General features: G+C 38.2%; 1 protein-coding gene and 1 non-coding gene across 5 annotated transcripts in view; one reads left to right on the top strand and one right to left on the bottom strand.

The window, feature by feature from the left end:
• The window catches only part of GRM7 (glutamate metabotropic receptor 7), a 988,889-nt gene that overhangs the window by 59,786 nt on the left and 904,558 nt on the right, over window positions 1-24,545 (top strand). The window lies entirely within an intron of this gene.
• On the bottom strand, window positions 21,680-21,785 carry LOC128592945 (U6 spliceosomal RNA). Its single transcript, XR_008382150.1, has one exon. It is a non-coding gene; the product is annotated as a U6 spliceosomal RNA (small nuclear RNA).

Here is a 24,545-nt window from a genome sequence, read left to right as displayed (position 1 = left end):
TTTCATTTTATTACATTTATTTATTTGTGAAGTCATATTTCTGGTTCACCCAGAGGTTGTTCCATTAAAGGTTTAGACTCAGTTTTCATAGTTTTGGTAGCAAGAGCAGGTATTGATTGTCCTCAACCTTTCAGTCTTCCAGCTAACCCCATTTCTTGATTAGCTTGCTATGTAGAAAGATAGACAGCCAAATTGAATGATTAGAGTCCATAACTTTGACCAGCAATTTGTTTCTCAACTTTGGCCTCCTGGATATGACATCTTTCTCAAAAACAGCCTGCCAGATAAAATCCCAATTCCATATCTTGGTATTTAAGATACTGCAAATGCCTGTCTTCAAAAACCCACTTCCAATCTTCCTCCTCACTTCTTTCTTTAACATACTGGATATGCATTCACCCACACTACTATTCAGTTACCTGGATTATAATTTGTTTTTATTCTCTTGGGTTCTAATGTGCAAGAGGCACTGTAGAGGTTTTGAAATACATAAAAATTAGGAAACATAAAATCATGTTGATTACTATATTTTTTTCAGAATAATCGCCATGACATCCTATATACTTTTCCATGTTGTAAGCCATTTTTGAGAACAAACTTACCATTCATTTTCTTCAAGTGCTCTAAGCTCACTTTCATAGATGCAAACAGCTTTTGTTAGGGATGGAGAACCTTCTTCTGTGCTTGGGACTTTTTAATGTAGGGACCAGAAAATAATCACATGGGAACAGGTCTGTACTTGAGGGTCGATGAGTCATAAGGTTAACCTCTGTGGAATCCAGAAACTGAATGGAGATGTTGGCCATGAGGGCAGATGCCTTGTCATGGTGTGAGATGGTTCTCCCTCTTGTCCTTGCTTGGTCCCTGCTCTTGAAGCTTCCTGGAAACTTCTGGTAGGCATGCTGTTGTGTTCCACTGAGTAGTCACAGTCCTTTGTTCTTCCAGAGGAGCAGTTCAACACGTTCTCTTTTGTAGAAGAAAGTTGCCACCGTTTTCTTTCCTACACTCCAGGGCCACATCACTTTTTTTGGTGTATTTTTCTTGGGGTGTGGGGGGAATCCTCACTGTCTACTTATGTTTATTCTCTGGATCCAAATGGTAAATCCAGGTTTTATCTCCAGTAACAATGTCAGAAGTATTATCAGTGTAACCTGGCTTATTGTACCCTCAGTGAATCCCCAACAATAAAAAAGAAAAAAAAAAAAAACAATGTCAGAAATATGTCTAGACTTGCCTCCATCAAATCTAACCACCATTGCTTCACACCACTCAAGACCTTTGCTCATTTGTCAAAGTGTGCGGTACCCATGGGGATGAGCACCACCATGGGAATGAAAGTTTTCTGCCTGGAAGATGATTCTGGACACTGCTGGTGATCCAATCTGTAGCTTCAGTGTCCTCAGATGTCAGTTGGTTATTTTTGCAAGCTATTTTTTCCACAGTGGTGATGTTTTCCTCAATCACTGCCGTCTCTGGACACCCACTCCTCTTCTCATCTTTCAGTGAAGTTCAGCCTCTTCTAAATTCCTGAAACCACAAAAACATTGTCATGCGGGAAGGAATGAGGTCCCTGAAAGCCGGTTGCAAATACTCAAGGCTTCGAGACTTGTTTAACCCACTTTTAAAATCGTAGAAAAATCAACCAGCAAAGTGCTCCTTCTCAGCTCCATAGCTGAGGTCAACTGAACTATGATGGAAACAAATGTAGTCCTCACAGCAGAGCTGATAAGCCAACACCAATAAGCTGAGCAGGTGGATCAGAAAGGACAATGTTGACCGTGATTACTGGAAGTGAAATATTGAGCCACAACACAGTCTGCCTCAATATTATTGCAGCGACCTCTGTATCCTTGTTGCTCTGCCTAAAAAGTCCTTTCAGGTTATTCACAGGCCTAAATCCTCCTTCACCCTAAGTACTTCATAAAATGGCATTCTTCCCAGGATCAATGAGTCACTCAATCAGTAAGCCATTCATCGGTTCACAGGTTGCTTCATGGAGTTGCCCACCCACTGTAAGTAAAGCTGTCAACGTTTACTACTGATGGTTCTACTGCTCCCATAGTAATGTATTCTAAGTTATTTATTTGACTTAGCACTATCTAAAACTATATTAAAATATTCTTTATTGTTTTAGTTATTTTCATGTTTTGCCATGACTATGATAATATCAGTTCATTAAATTCATATTTATCATCAATTTTGTCAATCTTTGAGTGTCTTGCCTTGTTTTTCGCTTACTGAGTGTTCAATAAATTGACTTTGACATTTTAAAAAATAAAGAAAACATACCTCAAACCTGCCCATCTCTCTTTGCGACCAGCATGTACCCTTTCATTCTTTGCACATTATTTAATTATATCAGCTGCGAAGCGTGGTTTGACAGGAATTCAAAAGGACAGAAAAAAAAATCCTACATATTTCAAAACTTAAGCCAGTATGTACAGTATAAAGTTCCTATTCAATATCATAAATATATTATTAAGCTTATACAATCAAGAGTTACACTTTTATTATTTAGTGATGAATCCCATACGATATAGTCCTCAATATCTATAAATACTTTTTCATAATTTTTTTGAAAGTTTTACTTATATACAATAATTGTTTTACAATTCAAAGGAGCCAAAATAAAACAGTTGTTGTTGCTGTTGTGTTTGTTTCATTCCCACATTGTACCTTGGAGATGAAGGGGCAACTTCCACTTATATTCTATAGCAAGGTATATGCACAATGCTTTTTAATGTCATGTATAAATATTGATTTTTATATGGATGGAAGATATAAATAAATACAAATCATTAAAATATTTCTATCTTAGTGATTTTAAAATAGGACACACTTTCTCAATGTCCCTGTCCTCATACTGTTATAAAGTTTCTTACTTTAACAAAATCACTCAGTTCTATGCATACCAATGAACCTGAGCATTACATTTTCAAATTCATGCTAATATGTTCTCTGCAAAATTTGGAGAATTTCTTTCTGTGTATCGTTGGTATTTCACTATTCATCAAGGTAGCAGAAACACTTGGGTGAGTTTGCCCTAAAGGCTCCCAAGTTCATGGAAATGAATGTGAAAAATGGGAGAACAGAATGAAATACCACAACTAATGGGCTTAATACTCTTATTTCATCCTTTACCCAAACATTTTAAAAGTAGATTTATAATCAGAGACTTGGTTCTATAAATAGTTTGGCCAGCAAAAGAGTTATTCTTAATGCATCCTGGATTTCCATCCAGCTTACATGCAGTAATGTCAAAGTCAGGGCTTCACTGGTTTTTGTTGGTTTCAGTCAGTGGTATCAACAAAAAATAAGAATCCATTTTGAGAAGAGTTCTGAAAGTAGACCCAGAGTAAAAAGAATTTTATTTCAGTCAAGTGCAATAGTGAGAAGACAATAGAACAAGGAGCTCAGGCTGTAACTGACTGTGAACAATCAAGTGAGTAAATTCTTAACATGGCACTGTTATTTAAATCACAGCCAACCCAAATACTGGTTTAATCATGTATCCATTGGTTCTTACAAAGTCTTTCATCCCTTTATTCGGCATGATTCCTGGACCTTTGCCTGTGCCAGAGAACCAGGATGCAACAATGAACAAAGTGAGCAGAGTCCATGTAATCATGGGTCTTATTTGTATTTTGAAAAGCATGATATATGCCCAAGGTACCCTTAGGAAGAAGGAATTCAGACATTAATTATGCAGTCACACAAATGTATGTAGTACCTGAACATGTGATGCTATGACAGCAAGTAGGAGACCCGGCATTATCAAGAGTTCCAAGAAAGGCTGTCCTGCCTGACAATGGAGATTGGAGGGAGGCATTCCATTCGAGATGCTCAACAAAATGTCTCTGACTGGGTAGTTTATAAACAACAGACATTTATTTCTCACATTTCTAGAGGCTAGGACTTTCAAGATCAAGGCACAAGCAGGTTCAGGGTCTGGTGAGGGCTTTCTGCTTCATCCACGGCAACTTCTATGTGTCCCCACACTGTGGAAGAGAAAAAGAAGCCGCCTCGGGCAATTGTTACAGCAGCACTAATCCCATTCATGAGGGTTCTTCCTTATTGATCTTGTCACCTCCTAAAGACCCCATCTTTTTTTTTTTTTTTTTTTTTTTTTTTGCAGTTTATGGCTGGGGCTGGGTTGACCCCTCCATCCCCGGCATATGGGGCTGGTGCCCTACTCCTTTGAGCCACAGGCTCCACCCAAGACCCCATCTTTTAATACATTGCATTGGTAATTAGATTTCAGCATATGAATTTTGGCAGGACACAAACATTTATACCATAAGAGAGGCAAAACTTTATTAATTCTTTTTTTTTCTTTTTTCATTTAGAATCTACTGTGTGTCTATATTAGTCTGAGTCCTGAGATATAAGAAAAGTGTTTCCAAAAAATGCATGTGGCAGCTGGGTGGGGACAGGGAATGTTGCAAGATGAGACTGGTTGAAAACAATCACTGTAAGCAACCCCAGGGATTTTCACCAGTTTAGACATAGATGTCTCCTTTTTATTGGGGGTGGGAAGAGTGGGGGAGTGGCAGGATGGAGGAGAGTGACTCTACTCAGGGGAATGTCAGCCCTGCCAGTCACTGAGTTTTATGGCCTCGGATTAAGTTAGTTAACACTTTGTGCCTCAACTGTCTCATCTTTCAAATGATAATGTTAACAATTCCTATTTTATAGGGCTTGGTGAGGATTTGAAAAGCACTTAGGACAATTCTCAGCACGTAGTCTTTATATATAAACATTAGGTATTATAGTTATATCGTATTGTTGCCCAGGTTTTTAAATTAGAAATAAATTGAGAAAAATAAATGTAATTAAATAATGGTGAATGTTGACAAGAGAGTTATTTAAAGTAAATTACAAGTGATAAATAAACCCTTCCATACAAGGTCAAATTCAAATGAGAAGATAAGAAACGTGTTGAAAGAGACAAACCTGGTGATGTTCATTGACTAAAATGTATGCATTATAAAATGACATCTAGGAAAACCAGAAATCAATGAGGTTTTGTTAATTGCTATTTTTTGGAAAGAGAAGATGGATGTTTGTAATAAACTTAAATGAAAGAGTTTTAAAAATGGTTCCCTCAGAGCACAGAGGCACAAACAAATGCTCATAATTTTGTGGCTTGAGATGAAGCATTTCTCAAATGTCCTTGAAAGTTCCCAAAGACAATCTTTCCTCAGGAAAGTATTTCTCCTGTGAGTAAATAATGTTCTTGCCTAGAAATGAAATTCAGTAATATATTATATTGCAACTGAGCTGATAGCAACACGGGTAGACAAAGTTCAGAAAAAATCGTCACATTGCAATGTAGGGTTTGAGTCTCCCATCTAAATTTCCACAGCTTCTTAAGGGATGCCCTCCATATTAAATCAAAATCATGCAGAAAGAAGTTTTGACTTCTCTTTACCTATCCATTAGAGGGATCTATTTGGAATTATTGTTGCACCAACAACATCCTGCCTTACATATTTTATGGCTTACCTGACAATTGATAAGCTAAGTTTCTTTTCACTATAAAAAGGTTCTTTTTTCAAGGAGTTATATGGCAATGACATTTAAAATATTTGCTCTTTTTGGAAGAAAGATTTGTGCTTTCCAAAGTGCTTCATATATGAATTTCTGTGAGGCAAGAAGAATAAATCCTGTCAACAGTATTTTAGAGAAGAGGAAACAAAAGCTGTAAGAGAAAGCTGCTAGCTCAAGGTCATTTTGTGAATCAGACAGGGATTTCATCACAGCAATGGCTCAAAGTTCAGTAGGGAACTCAGCAGGGAAAGCTTAAGCCTTCAATTCATCTTTGCACAAGATTTTTGTCAATCCCCTTGCCTTGTGTGATGCTGCAGGAAATGACGTGTGTTAGGTACCCAATTCCTGCTTCTTGTTACTTACAGTCCAGTGAGGTGTTTAGGGTAGACGTAATCTATACCAATGAAGATAACTGAAATCCTTATGGCTGATCATGTGGGTTGAATTTGAATTTGGGCTCTACCTCTTACTAGTAGTATATTCTTAGAAGAAGTTACTTAACTTCTTGAAGGCTGTTTTTCCTTCCATTAAATGGCAATTTTAATAGTCTTATAGGTTTATTCCTTCATTTCTCCAACAACTATTGATTAAGCCCTACTTCATGTCAAGTACTCTGCTAAGAATGGTTAAATTCTCTAAAAGGCTAAAGAGATTTTTCAGTGGAGAACAGCAGTCAGGAAAGGTTAGAGGTAAGCCCTAAACTGAACTTAGGAGGAGATAAAAAGGCTCAGGTAACAGGAAAAAGAGAGATGACTCTTACACAGTGAGTCGGCCTGGAGACATTGGGATCCCTAATACATTGTGGTTTGGGGTGTATTTCATTTCTAGTCTCAGTTTCCAAATCTGGATAATGGGAATGATTAAACATATAGAGTTCATTTAGTAAAGATTATATGAGAGGATGCATGGAATATGGCATGGAAAACATTTGGTAAATTATTATATATGAGTGTATGTGTTAGTAAAGTCAATCTCTATGACCCTCTCCATAGCACAGCATCACAGCACTCTTCAATTTTCTAGCTCAGCCTGACATGGACATGTCAGGTAGCACTTACCCTTTGAATCAATGGAAAATTCTTCCCTCCCCACCCAGACCTAATACAACTTAATTGTAAGCCTTTAGGTATGTAGACACAAATAAAGAACATCAAAAATAATTGTGTTTTCTATTTTATGATTGAAAATATGGAAAACCATTTTACCATGGATACGGTGATCAGCTATTTTTTTTCTTCCGGGTAAAAGAGAGTCTGAAGAAAACACTTCAAAATGTGGATTTCAGATAGAAGATAATAGAGTTATCTTCCTACTTGATTTAGATTTATGCTAATCTTCAACTGTATCTTTATGGATAAAGATAATTTTAGAAGATTCCAAATTATTTAATTTCTGATATTATACTTAGCCCTGGTAAGAAATTAGGATTTGACTAAAATATCCCCTTCTTCTCCTTTTCTTGGACCTTCACTGTTCATATAGGACTTGGGCCAGTTCCACTTTGAGATTCTCCACCAGTTGAGTTGCTATAATAAGAAGCAATGCTTAGTTTCTCCTGGCTCAGTTCATCCCATTAAAATGGTGATTAATTAGCAAACGCTTACATGCACTTTTTGTAGTGTGGAATGTAACACAATGGTTAAGAGTTAAACAGGCAAAGCTACCTTCTCTTCCTTTTCTCTGCCAATTGATTAATTACACAGTATTATAATCAGCAAAAGCTATAGGGCATGTTCAAATGTGAGGCATAGACTTCTCATTTGCATTATTTTAAATGTATTTATACTCTTTATTACTTGCAGAAGAGTTTTGAGATGGTTAGACTATCGTCAGTGACATAGCAATAATAAATTTTTATCAATTCCCAAATTAAGAAGAATGACAATAGGTCACTTTTCTCACAACTTGGTAAGATAATGTCTCTACAGATCAAATCAAACTGGCTTACTGTGGGTTCCCTTGAGTTTTCCAGTTTGCTGCCCAGCCTACATCCATCACTCTCATGCCTATGATATCATTGCTTGGGGCTGGCGTCTATAGTCCTCTGGACTCCTAGACCTGGTTGAGTTATACCTCATGAGCTGCTGATGCATGAAACCTAAAACGTGACTTCCATATGAGCCTCTTTTATTTTATATATCATTTCATTTTACTTGAGTGGACACAGACATGGCCTCAGAATCCTACATTTCCGAAAATGTCACCAGTATATCTCTAAGCCAATAGAAAGAATAGGACCTAAAGATGTTTCTTAGATGATAGAAATTTCAGAAAAGTCTAAAATGGCAGATAATTTTAAAATAGCAACATATACTTCTGGTGACTGGCTGACATTCTCATGTGAACCAGCATGAAAATCACTTTCAAAGACATCCATCACTGCACCTTGCAGGAGTCTGTTCCATCAGCACATCTATGAACCCACGATGCCCTCTTTCTTTGGCCTATCTGTGTGATTTGGGTCTAGCTCCAGCAAGAACAAAGGCTGCCGAGAGGCAACTTGTTTGGCTTGGGATCATGCCCAGTGTGAAAAGTTTGCAGGCAGAATCCAAAAGAGCAGCTGCAAGAGAAGAGATGGGGGGAGATGACAGCTAATGATTCAGAAAGCAATTTGCATCTGAGTCTTCTACTGAGCAGGAGGCAGCAATGCCCGGAGGTGGTTTACCATTCACTACCCGGCTGGTTTCAATACCCTGAGTCCTCCTTCCAGCAGTACCTGTGTCCCTAGGGAATGCCCAGCCAATAGCTTCTACTTACCTAAAATAGCAGGCCCTGCTATTTAGACTCTCAAAGAACTTTACATCTATTAGAACACATGGATCCATTTTATCCTGAGGCTCAGAATGCCTAATCTCATATAAACCGATTTAACGACAAAAGTTTCAGTAGAAATCCAAAGCCATCTTACTAATATTCCTTGACAACCCATTGTGTACCAGGCCCTACACCGTGTGCTGTCCATACTGCGTCTTGTTCAATAACAGACCTCTGAGGTGGGTATTGACGGTTCCCGGATCTATATACAAGAAACAACAACCGGAAAAGACAAAAGTACTGTTTATTCAGAGTGAGCTTGCTCCTGCTGCCGCCTATGGAATTGTAGATAAGGTCCTTTGCTTCCTCTTTCTCCCCTCCTGTCAAATCACAGATGACTACATCACAGGACAAGCCTAAGCTCATGTGACGTATTCACTGATTTACAGCTGAAATGCTGGGATAGACTGTGTGACACATCTGTCACTTTCTAATGCAATAACTCCTCTCACCGCTCAATAGACATTATGGTTATTAGCCAATAAAGTTTGCAATCTCCCTTCTAAGAACAGGATGGAGGGCAATGGGGTGTGTCTTCTATTCCCTCCCAAAAGTGTGAATACTGAAGCGTTGCCTGGTTACATCTCCTTCAAACATGTTTTATTTCATGTTTTAAAGGCACACAAATAGAGGAAAAGCTGGTGTCATGTCCATAACAAGTAGCCCATGCTATTAACGTTGCCTTATACTGCTTCCTCACCTGCCAATTTGCTTTTTATCCTAACATCTAAAATGTTGACCACGATTCCAGATAGAAATGAATAACCATAGATAAGAGATGGGCTTCTATTTCCATCACCTAAGACAGTCACTCTTTTCTTTTACGCGAGATCTTCTACCTTTCCAGGGACCATGAGTAAATAATGATGTGCTTCCGTTGATTAAAATGGTCAGCAATTCTCCAAGTATAATATGCCAGAAAAGACATTTAGATTTCTTTAAGCCCTCCCTATGCTTCTACAGTTTGAATTCAAAATCAACTAGGTTTCTTCTTGTCATAAAGGAAATGAAAACAAGACTTGAGTTTGTACATTTATGAATATTTTTTTCCTTGCCATAAGCAGGGAATTTGTTGTCAGGGTGCTAGACATGGCAGATACAGGCGTACCCTTCATCAAATCACAAATTATAGGAACTCTAACATGCAGATAGCACAGAATTTTAAAAGCAGATTAGGGGAAGCGAAGGTGCAAGCAAATACATTATTATACAAGTCAATATTGAAGTAAAGCTTAACACATTGTACATCTGGAAAGAAGCTCTGATCGTGATCGTCAGTTATCCAATGTGTAGTTCAAAGCTGATGAAAACACTGCTAACAAGTGGTATTTTGACGGCCATTGGAATGGCCTGATTTCGAACAATGGTGTATTAGTTGTGCTTAAAGGGTAAAGAACGTTGAAGAATTAAACGTGGAGGAAATAGATGACCTGCATTCTTGTCTTTGCCACTGACAGAAATGAAGTTGACTCTTAGCCTGTCGCACAATCACTTCCGAACTCAATTTTCTCACTTGTGCAATGAGGGAGCCGCCATAGTCCTTTCACAATGCTTGATGATCTTTGGTTCTATGATTCTATAAGCATCTTGATTTGATTTATGTATACATTCTAGCAAGGAAGAAAGTTCTTTATTTCTAAAATGGCTGTAACATTGGATTAACATGGCAAATGAAATCTTTTGAGGATTGCTCAAAGAATCACAAATTTAGAATTCATCTCCACTGTGGCTCTTTAGTTTGTGTAACTTTTACTAGATCTATGAGAGTTTTATTTTGTCCCCCAGCACCTGGACTGCCAGACCAGGTGTTTGAAGAAACACATCAACATTTATTTTAGACACTTTTTTTTTTATCAGAGCCAACTCGGGGAACTTTGCTCTGGCCATGAATTATTTATTTCATTTGATATGTTTTCTCCTGGATTCATAAAATTCCCTTTTGTCATGATGTTTCTTCCCATTTATGAGACTGTAAATACAGCTGACTAAACCTCTCTAATGGCTGAACACATATCATGCCTTTTGTGTGAAGGCTGCTGTCTCTCTCTGTTCATAAGCCTACTACATTTTCATTCATTTGCTTCTCTTCTGTTCACTCATGACAATATTGTCAGTGGAGTAAATAAAAGAATGACACTTGATGTTTATTTATGCTGAAGCAAGAAGACGTGAGCTTTTTCTAACTTGTTTAAATTGCCAGCTTCATGGCAATGTGCACCTTGCTTATTTTCTCCCAATCTCAGTTTCTTTGATAAACTGGGAATAATTGTGCTTACTACTCAATGTGGTTAGAATGGTAAACATCACAGAAATTCTACCCATCTGCTACCATGTTAGGGAAAAATAATTGAATTGACTTTCATCAGATTTGGAGCTTGGCAATAATCTGTTCAAAAATATTGGCTACATGGGGTACTAGGAACACCTCGAAGAGAAATACAGACATCTCCCCAAGGGCATCACAAACTAAGATAAATGGGGAGTGTTTTGATTTCTCATTAAAAGAGAGATGATCTCTGATGTCGATGGGTTTTAATTTTGGCCAGACATTAGACTTTCCCGGGAGCTTTAAAAAAATCTTAAAGCCCAGACTGTGACATACACCAATTAAATCTGAATTTCTGGGTCTGGAAAGTTGGACCAGGAATATTTTACAGCTTCCGGGGTGATTTCAATGTGCAGTGAAGCTTTAGAACTACTATATACTCTGTCAGTGTTGCTCAAGTATCACAGAAGCAGATGCTGTGATTGGGTCATTCTGCTTCTTAGCATGAGTAGCAAAGTAGATTTTTTTTTTTCTTTCTACATGGCAGCTGGTCATATACATAAAGCCACATTAGGAGGCTACAAAAGCCTAAGTAAAGGGACTCATAGTATGTTAGCATTAAAACTACATCTCTCAAACATTGCTCAGTAGAATGCATCCTAGGCCTGTCACCTGGAAGCCCCCAGTCCTGGCTCATTAAGGCAGATACCAGAGATTCCAAAGCTATTGAAATTGTAAGAAAGCACTTGTGACTCTTTTGAGGGTAATAATATCCAGGCGAACTCGTCCCTGGCTCTTGTTTCGTAAAACAGGGACATATAGTTACAGAGAAAACGTATATCTGAGTCTTCTTTTCCAGTAGAAGTAAAAAGGACAAGTGTCTTCCATTGAAGAAGAAAATTAAAGTATGAGTAGAGAGATTAAATAAAGCAAAAGTAAAGCAAAAGTAACCCATGGAGAGAAGACTTACCTTGGGGTAATATAGGCATATAATTATCTCTATTTCCTCTTTCTAGATTCATTTCATGCTTTACATTATGTGCGCATTTAATAATTTATCTGCCACTTACCTTAAGTTCCATTAAGAAGATTCATTTGTGCTGGTGTTTTGTTCCACTGGACTCCAGGCTCGTGGCACAACTCTCAGCAAGAATTTGTTGAGTGAATAAATAAATCAATTAATCAATCAATATAACCTCAAACTCAGTACCCTTCTCAAATTAGTTACCTGCTTTTTACCATAACCGGGAAGGTTGTATTGTCACAGTAGTAGGTCTCAAAGGGAAATATGATCTTTATTTAAAATACAAATTAGAGATATCTCTTCTGACATCTTATCCAACATAAGAATTTACTCTGTAGACCAGGTAGTGGTCATCCCGTCTCATTTTTAGCACCTCTAGCAACTTGAATACTCCATTTGATGATTGACCATATCCTATATTTGCGTAGCTAGAATGCTATAAAGTACTTTATTTCTTCCCTGGAGCATCCCATCAACTGATCTGACGTTGGCCAGGCAGAATTACAGAGAAAAATATGCCAGCTCACAAATACATATTGACACTTCAGATAAGTCCATTATCACAGTGCTTAAATTTTCTTTTCTTTAGGACAAATATCCCAATGTTTTTTTCCTGTGAATTGTGTGAAAATATGTCTAAACCCTTTACCATCTTGTTTACCATTGTTTGTATTAACTCATTTTTTTCATTTCATTTCTTTCCTTTTTTTAAAAAATTATTGAGAAAGAGTCTCACATTGTCACCCTCAGTAGAGTGCTATGTGTGTCATGGCTCACAGCAACCTCCAACTCTTGGGGTCAAAGTGATTCTCTTGCCTCAGCCTCCCTAGTAGCTGGAATTAGAGGCACCCACCACAGTGTTTTTTTTTTTTTTTAGCAGGCCCAGGGCAGGTTTGAACCCACTAGCCCCGGAGCATGTGGCCAGTGCCCTAACCACTGAATATGGGCACCAGCCTAGTTGCTCATTTTCTTTTTGTAGAGACAGAGTCTCACTGTACCGCCCTCGGGTAGAGTGCCGTGGCGTCACACGGCTCACAGCAACCTCTTAACTCTTGGGCTTACGCGATTCTCTTGCCTCAGCCTCCCGAGCAGCTGGGACTACAGGCGCCCGCCACAACGCCTGGCTATTTTTTGGTTGCAGTTTGGCCGGGGCTGGGTTTGAACCCACCACCCTCGGCATATGGGGCTGGCGCCCTACTCACTGAGCCACAGGCGCCACCCTAGTTGCTCATTTTCTAAAGTTACTTCCCAAAAAGTGATGCTCAGGCCTAGCTTTAGTGCTACTAAGGGGTTCCAACCGAGGCAGAGAGAGGTCACGCACACACGATATCATATTTCTGTTAAATTTAATTCTTATACCACAGAATCCACATGTGTTTATTTAAAAAACTATAATCAGTCTAGGCTAGCATAAAGAAGAACACAGAAATAATTGAATATAAGCCATCACCCATGGAAAAGCCTTTTCAGACTCTTTTAGACCCATTTATCTCTACCTTTTCTCTCTTTTTTTTGGTGTGTGTTCATTTATATGAACATCAGACTCACACACATACACACGTACACATAATTTTATATAAATAAAAATACAGTGTTTTGAGCCTATGTTTTAAAGTTTATCCTAAGTATTGGACATAATACCTGGGAATAATTTTAATTCCACATCAAAGTTTGTAAAGTGTGGCTGATGGGTAAAATTCAGCCCACAGATATTTTATTTTCCCCCAGGCTCAAGCAACATTTTAAAATCCATGAAATTACACACGGTTCCCTTGGGAAGTATATAATCTAGTGATTTTGGCTCTGTAGCCTTACAAGGACATGATGGAAGCTGAAAGGCAGGTGTCTCCTGTACACTGAGCATGTGCTTTCTAGTGGGTTCAGCTGTAGTTCTGCCTGTTTCTTTAAAAAAAGTCTGTAAGAACCCCAGCCCTGTAGGGTTGACTGTGTCTTCCCCAGTCATCATCATTTTAATAGCTCTAGAACTATATGCAATAGATAGACCAAGATTCATTTCATAAAACCCCTTTCAAAAGACCATCCTATTGGCTCCATGCTTTTTCTTTTATACATTGAGTTGCAGCCAATGAGGTACAACATATTCACTCAGATACTTGATAATTCCTTCTGATGAAATCCTAAACTAGATGTGAAATTGTTGGTCCCAAAATAGACTCAAGTGGTTTAGAACTAATTTTAGTCTTTTGGACATTGTCAGACCCACAAAAATAGCCTGTACTTTTTCACTGTCGCTGTGTTAAGCAAAACTTGGACCACTACATGTAAAAACAAATTTAAAAAGTAAAATTGGTTAGACTTCATGTTGTATCCCTTACATAGGTACAGTACGAATAAATAAATAATAAGTAAATTGTTAGAAGAAAGCTAGCAGTTAAGTAAATATTTTGCTCTAGAAAACTGTCAAAGAAGAAAAATGTGAAGGAAAAAATTAATATAGTCTTGCTTTTAAGAGGATGAGTATAATTTTTATTGTTTTCATTTTTATATGCCTATATGGTCATATACACAAATGTATTTAAATATACTCTGTTACACAAAATGAATACTGTTGATATGCTATTTATGTGATTTTTATCTATATTAATATTTTTGCCTAACATTATAACAATCATTTCCCAAATGATCTACTATTCTTCATTTAGACAATTTTTTTTTTGTTGTTGTTGCAGTTTGGCTGGGGCTGGGTTTAGAACCCACCACCCTCAGCATATGGGGCCTGGGGCCGGCACCCTACTCACTGAGCCACAGGCACCGCCCTTCATTTAGACAATTTATAAGTCGATTAATAGTCCAACATGTGGGCTCATTTATTTAAATAATCCCCTGTTACTGGGCACTTAAGTTGTTTTGCTCCTTTGCTTTACCCCGTTGAGAAGTACATTTTAAATTTAACACATCCCTCATTGATCTTATTGCCTCACATCCCTGCCTCTTCCAAGCACTTTGCACAGTTTTGGCATTAACTGAGCGTCGTGCCAAAATGTCCTTTGGAATTCCCCCAAGGATAGTTGCTCAATACTGCCCTTCTTTCCAGGTACTGAAAAATGTAGTTGTAATGAGTTGTTAAAATATAGATCTGATTGAAGCCTCACTCTTTCTCCATGAGAGCTTACTATTTGGGGCCAGTCCCACCGGAATATCACAACTTTACTTGCACAGTGAAGTTGCATTCTTATTCCATATATTTACCATGGCATACAAGGAAACAAAATCTGTGAAAGGATTTAAATGTGAAAAATAATTATGCAAATGATAAATATTATTTATTATTAAATATAATTAGTAGTTGTCAAGCAGATCTTTTCTTGTCCAAGTACCAAATACTTTTTTAAATGAATGTTTCTAATTAATATTTAGATAAGGGGAAAGTGAGTTTTTCTCCACTTTTTCATGACAGCCCAGATATTGCCAGGCAAACAACTTGATGGAATCAATGGAAGCTTAGTTAAGCAGGTGATAATCTCCTCTTGCCCTCCAATTTATCACTAAATGGCTTTTCCATGGACTGCAATCATGGAAAGGTTATAATTATAGCCTCCTGCTATATTTACTGTTAGAAAATTTTCTTTTAAATTGGGCATGCTGTGCTAGTAAGTATTGGGTTTGCAAGCACTTGTTTGTCATTCACAAATGATTAGGTTCCCCCACATTTGAACTGGCATGTAAAATGCCAGTTGTAGTATTTTAAAGTGATTTTTCTATCTACATTTCTGGTTAGACACCTTGGGCAGGTGCTTAGTTAATGTCCTGCAGCACTTGGCCTTTGCAAACGAACAAAAAAGCTGCACAGCCTGCTTGGGAGCTGCAAAATATTATCTATAGGACTTTCAGTCTGTTCCATTCCCTGTGATGGTGGTATTGTAGCCCATGCGGAGTTGTTAGTAGCAATCATCGCCAAAGCCCTCCATGTAGTTTAGGGAGGTGTGAGAAGGATTATTTCAGTTTTGTAAAGATGTGCATGTGGTTGTCAAAGGGGCCCACATTCATCTTCCATAATGCACAGAATGTCCATTCCTTCTCCCTGTCCCCATGAGTAATCCCATCAGCTCTCTGTGCCTCCCTGACCACCTCCCCCGTCTCACCAGCTGCTCATCGCAGGACTTGCTCTAGACTATCTGCTGCAGACAGCACTGAGATGAGCTGCCCCAAAGGAAACAAGAAACTGCAAACTAGTGATGGGATATCTGAGCTGAAATCTAATAGCTGCACTGTAGGCCCTTAAGGGTGGAGATGATAATGGCAGTAGACCTAGTGCCCACCACACAGCAGGTGTGCTCAAACCCCCGCCCCCCACTGCAGGGAAAATAGAATAGATTTATGCTAATCTATTCATGTTTGTGAGATTAAACTAAGAGACAGGATACTAGTGAAAGTTTGGTCTATCAATAAGAGGAGATAGAAAATGGGCCCTAGGCCTGACCCCATTAACAAGGAGAGAGTCGTAAAATGAGCAAATGAGCGTCTATCACACAATTAAAAACTGTTTAGACTCCTAAGCAGTGTGCAGGTGTGTAGGGAAGGTGGAAGGGTGAGTGTACTTACTACCCTATCCGGGTGCTGTCAGAGTGGTTTGGGGGCTAATGGAGGCTACCTGAGCCCTGCCAATGATGTTTTCCACATCAGAGGGAAATACCTCTTTCTCCCCCACAGAGTACCCCCTCATATCCCTTATTATAAGGAAGACCTCCCCCTCCAAATGAAGTGTCTGGAGTGATCGTCTGATTTTGATCAACCTGTATGTGACTGTTGAATGCGCAGGCAAACAAAAAGTATTGAAAATGATGTTAGCTCCAGAGAGAAGCAGGCTGCCTTGAAATCCCAACCCTATCATAGATTTAGTTATGTAAACGGAGCGAGTTCTTCCAATTCTCTGAACTGCACGTGCCTTGTCTGTGAGGTGGAAATAGGGTCATTCCCTGCTGGGTTATTGTTAAGCATTAGATAACATATGTAAAAGGCCTGGTGGAGTCCTGGGCACTCCAGGTGGTGAGTCCGGGAAATACTCTAACATAGACCATCCTAAAGTCAAACTATCAGTAACAAAAACTCAACAGGAAAATTTAGAGTAGGCAAGCAGTCAAGTGTCAGTATACGAAGTAAACCTTTATAATTTTTTTGATTTCTTAGAGCTTGACATTTCAATCTTAATAGTGCATTAAAGCACCTCTGAGCTTAGCTCTAACTACATTATAAATGCTATCATTTTATACCTATGATAGATGGTTTGCCCCAGTGCAAGTGGGGGGAAAAATAAACATTTTGAACATGCTGACTCCGGCATCCTGGTTTTATGGCCTCAGTACTTAGACCAAGTGGCAATGACAGCAGAGCTGATGGGTTGGTCATTTCTAAGACTGCTTGAGTTAGATCAAGATACTAATATCTAGTTTCTATGTGCATTCTGTTTTCTTGACTGTAAAAGTACTTCTTTTTCTAGATTTTTGAGAATATACCAGCTACTGGCCCAAGTAAAAACTACAGAGTTGTTATAATAAAAGGTGCTCTATGCTTCTCTTCCAGTAATATTTTTTTTGCTTTCAGGAGTAGCCTCAAAAGTGAACTCTCCCTGGTTCCCGGGATGCCCCATTCTCTCCCATCCTCATTACTCCCACCATCACCATAGTCAGTCCTATCAGCTCAGCACAGTGAGCCAGCCCTCATGTCCATTTATATTGTGGAGTGCTTTACATGAATCAGCTCAATTCACATTAAGCTTTTGTCTCACTCAAACACATATCAAATTTTCCTTCATTAAGTAAAAAGTGGTAATAAACTTAGGAAGGACAAGACAGTAGCATCTTGAGGGCCTTTATTTAATGACTGGTAATGGCTACCAGAAACCCTCTTAATGGGAAAATTCAGAAAGAGTTCAAGACTTTGCCTTCCTTAGTGGGGGAGAGTGTCATGATTGATTAGTAATGTCTGCCTTGGGTGAAAGAAGAAAGGGTGGAAACAGGAAGAATGACCTACAAGATTGAGAGGATGGCAAACATCAGGCTCCATTCATGTCTTTGCTCTATGGAATCTTCTGGAAGACTAATATGTCCCCACTTTTTATCATGCTGCTGTACAGTCTTTTTCTTCAATATTACATTAATTTCTGCTGAGTCCTCCTAACTCAGAAACTCTTTTCCCTCAGCCCGAAGGCTCTGCAGAGCATCCCATAATCCAAAGTATATGGAGAGAGGCCTTACAGCCTAAGAAACTACCCCAGATTGTTTAATGTTGTGATACCATCCTCTGGTATGCTATAGAAATTATATGACTGGATAATTATCCTTGGAGTGTTTACTTGTGTATTTACTAGGTTCTGAGTTGAACTCTAAACTCAACAAGCTCAAGGATCATATCTCTTTTTGAACTTCCCCTTGTACACAGCGCACACACCTGGAAGAAAGTAGACATTTGACACATACAAGGTTAGATAATTAAGTCTGTGAGTTCATCCTGGAAAAAGTGCTACGTATCTCATTGCTGAATATCACGATGGTCACCTTCAGAGTACTCCTTTGGCCATCTGGTGACCGCCTGTAGTGATATTTAGCAAGGAGGTATGCAGCACTTTTTCTAGGATGTGTTCAAGAACTTAATTGTCTGACCTTGCATTTGTGGGAAACAAATAAATGCACTTAACTTTGGGGATTCCAACTTAATAAAACAGAGTTTCTGCCTCCAAGGAACTCATATTCTAGTGAAGTAGAAACTTGATTAAGTAAGTGATTATGATGCAATGAGATAAAAGCAATATAAGGGAATAGTGTAGCTCGGGTAGGGGGACAGGTGTTGGGATAGCATCCCAGATGTGATGGCAAGATTGGGTTTGGAAGAATAAGAAGTGAAAATGAACCTTAATAAAATTACTCCTGATAAAGAATCAAATACTGCAACTCGTGCTCTCTATCTGAGTGTTATATTCCATCACTAAAATTTTCTTTTTTAAATCAATTGCCAGATATATTAACATGTACCTGTGTTATTATCCCAAAAATATCTTAAATGAAACATAATGGATATTTTCCCTACAGGGGACATACAATTAAGCTTTTCCTTTGAGGATGTTCTTAGTCCTAAATCTTTATCCTGCTTTTTATTTGTTGTATCCATTAATTATTCTGATCCAGTAGCTTTGACAGAGGCTCTTGGTCTATTTGTAAAAGGTTGGTAAGGATTATGTGAGTGTGGGTCTTCTGGAGTTTGAAGCAGAAAATAGTTCAAGATTCTCCCACAGATTGAGGATACTTATTGAAATAATTTGGAGCAATAAAATTGCTTTTTTCCTTTAGATTTATACACATGATTTGGGGATAAAAAAGGAAAAATCATTACTAATACAGTAAGGGATATTTAAAATAAAAGATGGCTCTAAGTAAGTCACTAACTTTTTTACAGCTTTAATGATCAGTTACTAAGTATCGTAGTCCTTGTAGCAAGAAGTCACATACTGCTTTCCAGATGTAGCTTTTTTATAAATCATCTAGAGAGTTTTGGCTTGTTTTTTGCTTATTTTTTTATAAGGTAGATAGGAAAGGAGGGAGGGAATGAATGAAGAAAGAATGAGGACAAACATTTCCTTAAATCACATTTGAAATAAGGTGGCATTTCATAAACTACAGGAAGAAAGGATGAAAAGCAACAGTCATTAAAAACAAAACGCTTTTACAATTGTATTACAGTGCTTGCGAGAGAGATGCTGCTTTGTTGTAGGCTCCTGTCGTTGCCCCAAAACATATTCCTTCACCTTGACTTAATCAAAGGAGGGTTTCTTTGTTGGGTTGCTAAAACAGGATCACTGTGAGGCTTTAACTGGACCCTAAGCCTATTGCAGCTGTGTACGAGCCACACAGCATATACGCAGAGCAGCATAAGCAGTGTTAAATCCAAAGGAGGCTGCTGACTTTAAGACGAAAGCCAGCTACTGAATTTTAAAGTGGAAAAATGTATGCAGAGTCACTGCCATCTTCATCCCCTATTTTATTTGAAACACAGGAGGACATTGATAGACAATGCACCTTGCAACTTGTTTAAATCAAACTAAAAGAGAAACAAGGCTAACGGCAAGCCATGACCTGCAACTTCAAACCTGGAGTTTTAGTCCTCTTCTTGGAAGAATAAAGATCAACTCTGTGCCTAACGCCTGTTTTGTAATCAGACAAGCCACCTGTTACCAAATATGTCTTTTTTAGAAAAGAGAAACAGAAACACTGCCAGTCATTCTCAGACTCAGGTAAAAAACTGTGCTAAAGTGGTAATTAGATCTTGATGCTCTTCTATAGTGAAGAGTAAGCCAGAAGGGTAACCATCTCTTAAAAAATCTTTATTTTACCAATATGGCAGGAAATACAGACTTGGCAAACATTTTTTTTTTCCCATCTAAGTGATTATATAAAGAAAGAACCAATACAGTCGAGGTGAAAAGTTGAACAAGGGCAAGGATGGGATAGTAAGGGAATTAAAGGAGCTTTCAGAGCAAAGCTAGTTTCAATGAATGACTAACAAACATGCTCTGAGTACTGGAAGATCATTCTTCTGTTTGCCAGCATGCACCATGATCCATTCTACAAAACCAGGGTAGGATTGCCCTCTGATAATGGCCTAGCCTGATTATAATCTATTATTTGTTCACAAGGGATGGAAGATCTTGAAACTTCTAGCATGGTCTCTAGGACATGATAGGAATTCAACAAATATCTGTTGAATGGATGGATGACTCATAAGGAAATTGGTTTACTAAGAGACACACAGTGATATTTGCTCATTCAACTCTTTTATTCATCATTTGATAAGCATTGTTTTAATATTTTTATGCTAGGACTGTGCTGGGCACAGATAAAATAGTAAGCTACAATAACCAATGCCTCCTGACCTCCTGGGATTTAATTATATTAGGAGAGCACAACATTGGAAAACAAAACCAACTAGAAAGCATATCATAATTTGAAGTTAGTTTGTCTTAAATATTATGATACTGAGAATGAATATGAAGGCATTTGAATGTTTATGCATCAATATTCATATGTCTCTGGAAGATATTCAAATATTAATGCATAGTCATTCAAATGCCTTCATATTAATTTCCGGTTGTAAAACTGGACATATCTTTGGAAAATACTTGACAGACCATAATAGTGGAGAACAGATGTGGAAGAGAGCAGAGCAAGTGGGAGATGATTCAGCCCATGTGAGGATGATATCCAGGGAAAAGTAACACTTGTCCAGGTTAGATACATACTTAGGAGGGTAAAACCAGTAGATACAGGTGAAGGTTTTGATGGGGAGTTTTCAAGAAGAAATCTGAGATTTTTGCCTGTGTGGTGTTTATGTCATTGTTTGAGAAAAAAAAAAAATAGATGGCAATCTTTCTCCAAATAGAATTATGTTGCAAAAGGTCAATGAACTAACCCTCCCTCTTCAAGGTACTTAGTGAATTTCAATGTTTTAGAACTTCTCAGAGGCCCAGTAGTGGGTAAATGTGGTCCTCTGTGGTTCACTGATCATCTTCCAAACTTCTTTCACCTTGCATTGATTACCACTAGCGCCAACCCCAGAGAATATATTAAATGTAGTTGATTTGGAGAACTAGAGCCTAATTCACGTTATTTCTTCGGTTGGAGTATGTGGGCGATGGAATGGAGGAGAAATTGATACGGATAACTGAATGATCACTTTTACTTGATTTCACAAAATGAGTGACACTTATTGATTATGCCCTTAAATGTGCAAAGTCCACGTTCTACTTGGGCTTCTGCTTTATTCCATGAGCATTTAAATGTAAAGTAAAATTTATTGAATTAATATTAAGGCTATTGTGTGGTTGATTATTTTATTAATTTTTAGACAAAGGTAGTCAATTGTTTACATTTATATCGTAGAAATATGGCAATGCTCAGGAATAATGAAAAGTAACCTGCAATCTTCCACCCAAGGAGATTGATTGGCAGCATTTTAACATATACTCTTCTTTTTTTTTTTTTAATATGGAACGCTTCATGAATTTGCGTGTCTCTAGGACATAATAGGAATTCATGAATTTGCATTTGAACTTGCGCAGGGGCCATGCTATTCTTCTCTGTATCGTTCCAATTTTAGTATATGTGTTGCCGAAGCGAGCACTTAACATATACTCTTTATGACAGTTTTTTATTTGTTGCCCCTCAGCTCTAAATTTACCCTTTTTACTCACCCTATGGGAACAGATCTGGGCCTTTTACGTGAGGTTTCCTCAGCCAGCTGACATGGTACTAAACTTTACCAATGGATGGCAGTGGTGGGACATTTCAAAAGCAAAGGTTTTGCTTTCTGTTTCCAGTGTGCTTTTTTGGAAATCTCCTAGAGGACTCTCCAGTGTCCAGCTCATGAAGCAGCTGTGACCTTCATTATAGACCCCTTTTCCACAACATTCTATGAGTTTCTATGTCATTATTCTAATGGTTACATAGACGTCCATAACATTAGTAGACACATAACATTTCTCCCTACCCTTATTAGACTCATAGACAGTTTAATTTTTTTCTTGTTAGATGTCTATACTGTTGTCAAATTATAAACAACGCTCTGGTGAACATCTTTGAACATAAACCTTTACTCACCTCTGTAATGATTTCCTTACAATTAGTTCTTAATCATTTTGATATTTTACTCCATGAAGAATGATGAACATGATTCATATTATTTAGGGTATAATGAAACCCCAGAAAGAAGTGTATGAAGAGAGGAAGTCATGGTATTTATCATCGCCTGCCAAACATTCATAGCAAGAACTTGAGAAATCTCTCATGGAACACGAGAACTGAAACAAGATTTGAGATTGAGCCATTAAATATCAATTATCGTAAATCACTTCTAGCTGCTTCTTTGATTAAATGTTTTCCTCCTGTTTTACAATTGGAGAATTCACCTCATTCAAAAGAATGGTAAATGGGAAGGATTAAATGGTGCAGAGTATCTTGGTAATTTTGGGGAAGGGTGTGCTTTGAGAAAGAAAGCAAATTATTAACCTTAACATCTTACAAATTGAGTTTAGCTGACTTCTTGTGCTTAGAGAAAAGATCCCTTTTAGCTTCAGCTGGAAGCACCAATCCACTGGCCCAGTTTTATCTTGACACAAATGAACGCAGGCCTGGAATAAACAACCTTGAACACTGAGCTAAACATACGTGCATACCTGAACTGCTAGTTAATTCCAACCAGTGTGGGAATGATCCTGATTGGAATCCACTGAAAATTCTCTCCCACTGGGAAGGAAATGTAGACAATCCCTTCTAGAAGCAAGCACGCTTCTGAGAATGGTTCTGAAAGTGGTCGTCTTAATTCAACAATCTTAATTCAATCTTATTCTGATTCTGATATATTTTCTGAATGAGCTAGGGGGAACGCCGGTCTTTAGTGAGCCATTGGGAAATTTCCAGGAGATACTCTGCTGGTATCAGAACAAAGACATGTAATTTATGGATTATCACAATAGAATCATAAAAATAGGCAGGTGGCATTATTGTTGTTGTGAAGGTCATTATCATCAACACAGTACCACTTATCAAGCAGCAACTGTGTAGACAGCATGCCTCTTGCCCATCTTAATCCCCACAAATCTTTTAAGAAGTAAGTACCAATAACATTTTACAGATAAAACACTGCAAGGGAAAAATAGTTAGGAATTTGGCTATGATCACACAATTATCCATCTGTTCAGCCAGTGCACAAATTAGGCTGTCTGGCCTCAAAGACACCATCCTAACCATTATACTTCACTGCCACCCACATATTTAGGAGCTAAAAGACCTCTATAGCAATGAATATTCCTCCACCTTCATTCAACTCCTTTTAGCTCTCATTTCAATGGAGTCTCTAGCAAACAACGTATCATGTATCTTGAATTATTATCAAGTGAAACAATTGCATTGTTCCCCTTAATTGACTGCTTTGAACCGAAATTGCTTGCATTTATCAGATGTTTTATACTGCCATGTGGTTTGGCATAGTTACCATCAACTACTTTCCTCCAATAACTACATCTGACAAATGAGATTCACATGTATGGTATTTTATCATGTGCTCATCCAGAAGTAACACACAAAGTCAAAGTTGGCGGTATTCTATACAGTTTCTTCCAAGACAACTGTAGCTCTGCACCTTTGCCTCCCACTGATCCTAGATCTTGTGTTTGAGGCTCTATAGTCTAGTGAAATTGAGAGAGATGTGCTGGCTTGATGAAGGTACCTAGAGCACTAATATGCAAAGAGATGGATCACTCTGGTAGGCTTATAGGGGATTTAAAAATAATAAGACACCTAAGAGAGGCAGGTCTTGACACCATTGACAAAAATGACTTCAGTCACAAGGTGGTGGAGAGAGGAGGGGAGATGCTCAGAGCTTAAAAATTCTGGTAAAAAAAAAAAAAATGAAGGGGAGGGTGGTGCCTGTGGCTCAAAGGAGTCTGGCGCCAGCCCCATATACCGGAGGTGATGGGTTCAAACCTGACCCAGGCCAAAAACTTAAAAAAAAAAAAAAGAAAGAACAAAAATGAAGGGGAGTGGAGATAATAAGAGGTAGAGCACATAGCAAATTATAAACAACCTTACCTCCTAATCCCCAAACTTGGAAATCTATTGATAGATCGTCACACTGTAGAATTCCCACCCAAGGCATTTGCTGTTTACTCATTATTATTCTTCATGGCATAAAATCAAAATAGCTCAGTATATAAACTCACCCCCTTTCTACCCCTTCCTTGAATATACCCTGTTTCCCTGAAAATAAGACAGTGTGTGCTCTTATTTTCAGGGGACATCTTATCTTTCCTGTAAGTAGGTCTTATTTTCGGAGGATGTCTTATTTTCGGGGGGAAAGGGTATAACTAAAATCACTACTGCTGGC

Source organism: Nycticebus coucang, chromosome 8 (genome assembly GCF_027406575.1).
Source record: "Nycticebus coucang isolate mNycCou1 chromosome 8, mNycCou1.pri, whole genome shotgun sequence".
In the NCBI taxonomy this organism is placed as follows: Eukaryota; Metazoa; Chordata; class Mammalia; order Primates; family Lorisidae; genus Nycticebus; species Nycticebus coucang.
The sequence above is the reverse complement of the archived record's forward strand: the minus strand, read 5'-3'. Positions and strand labels throughout refer to the sequence as shown.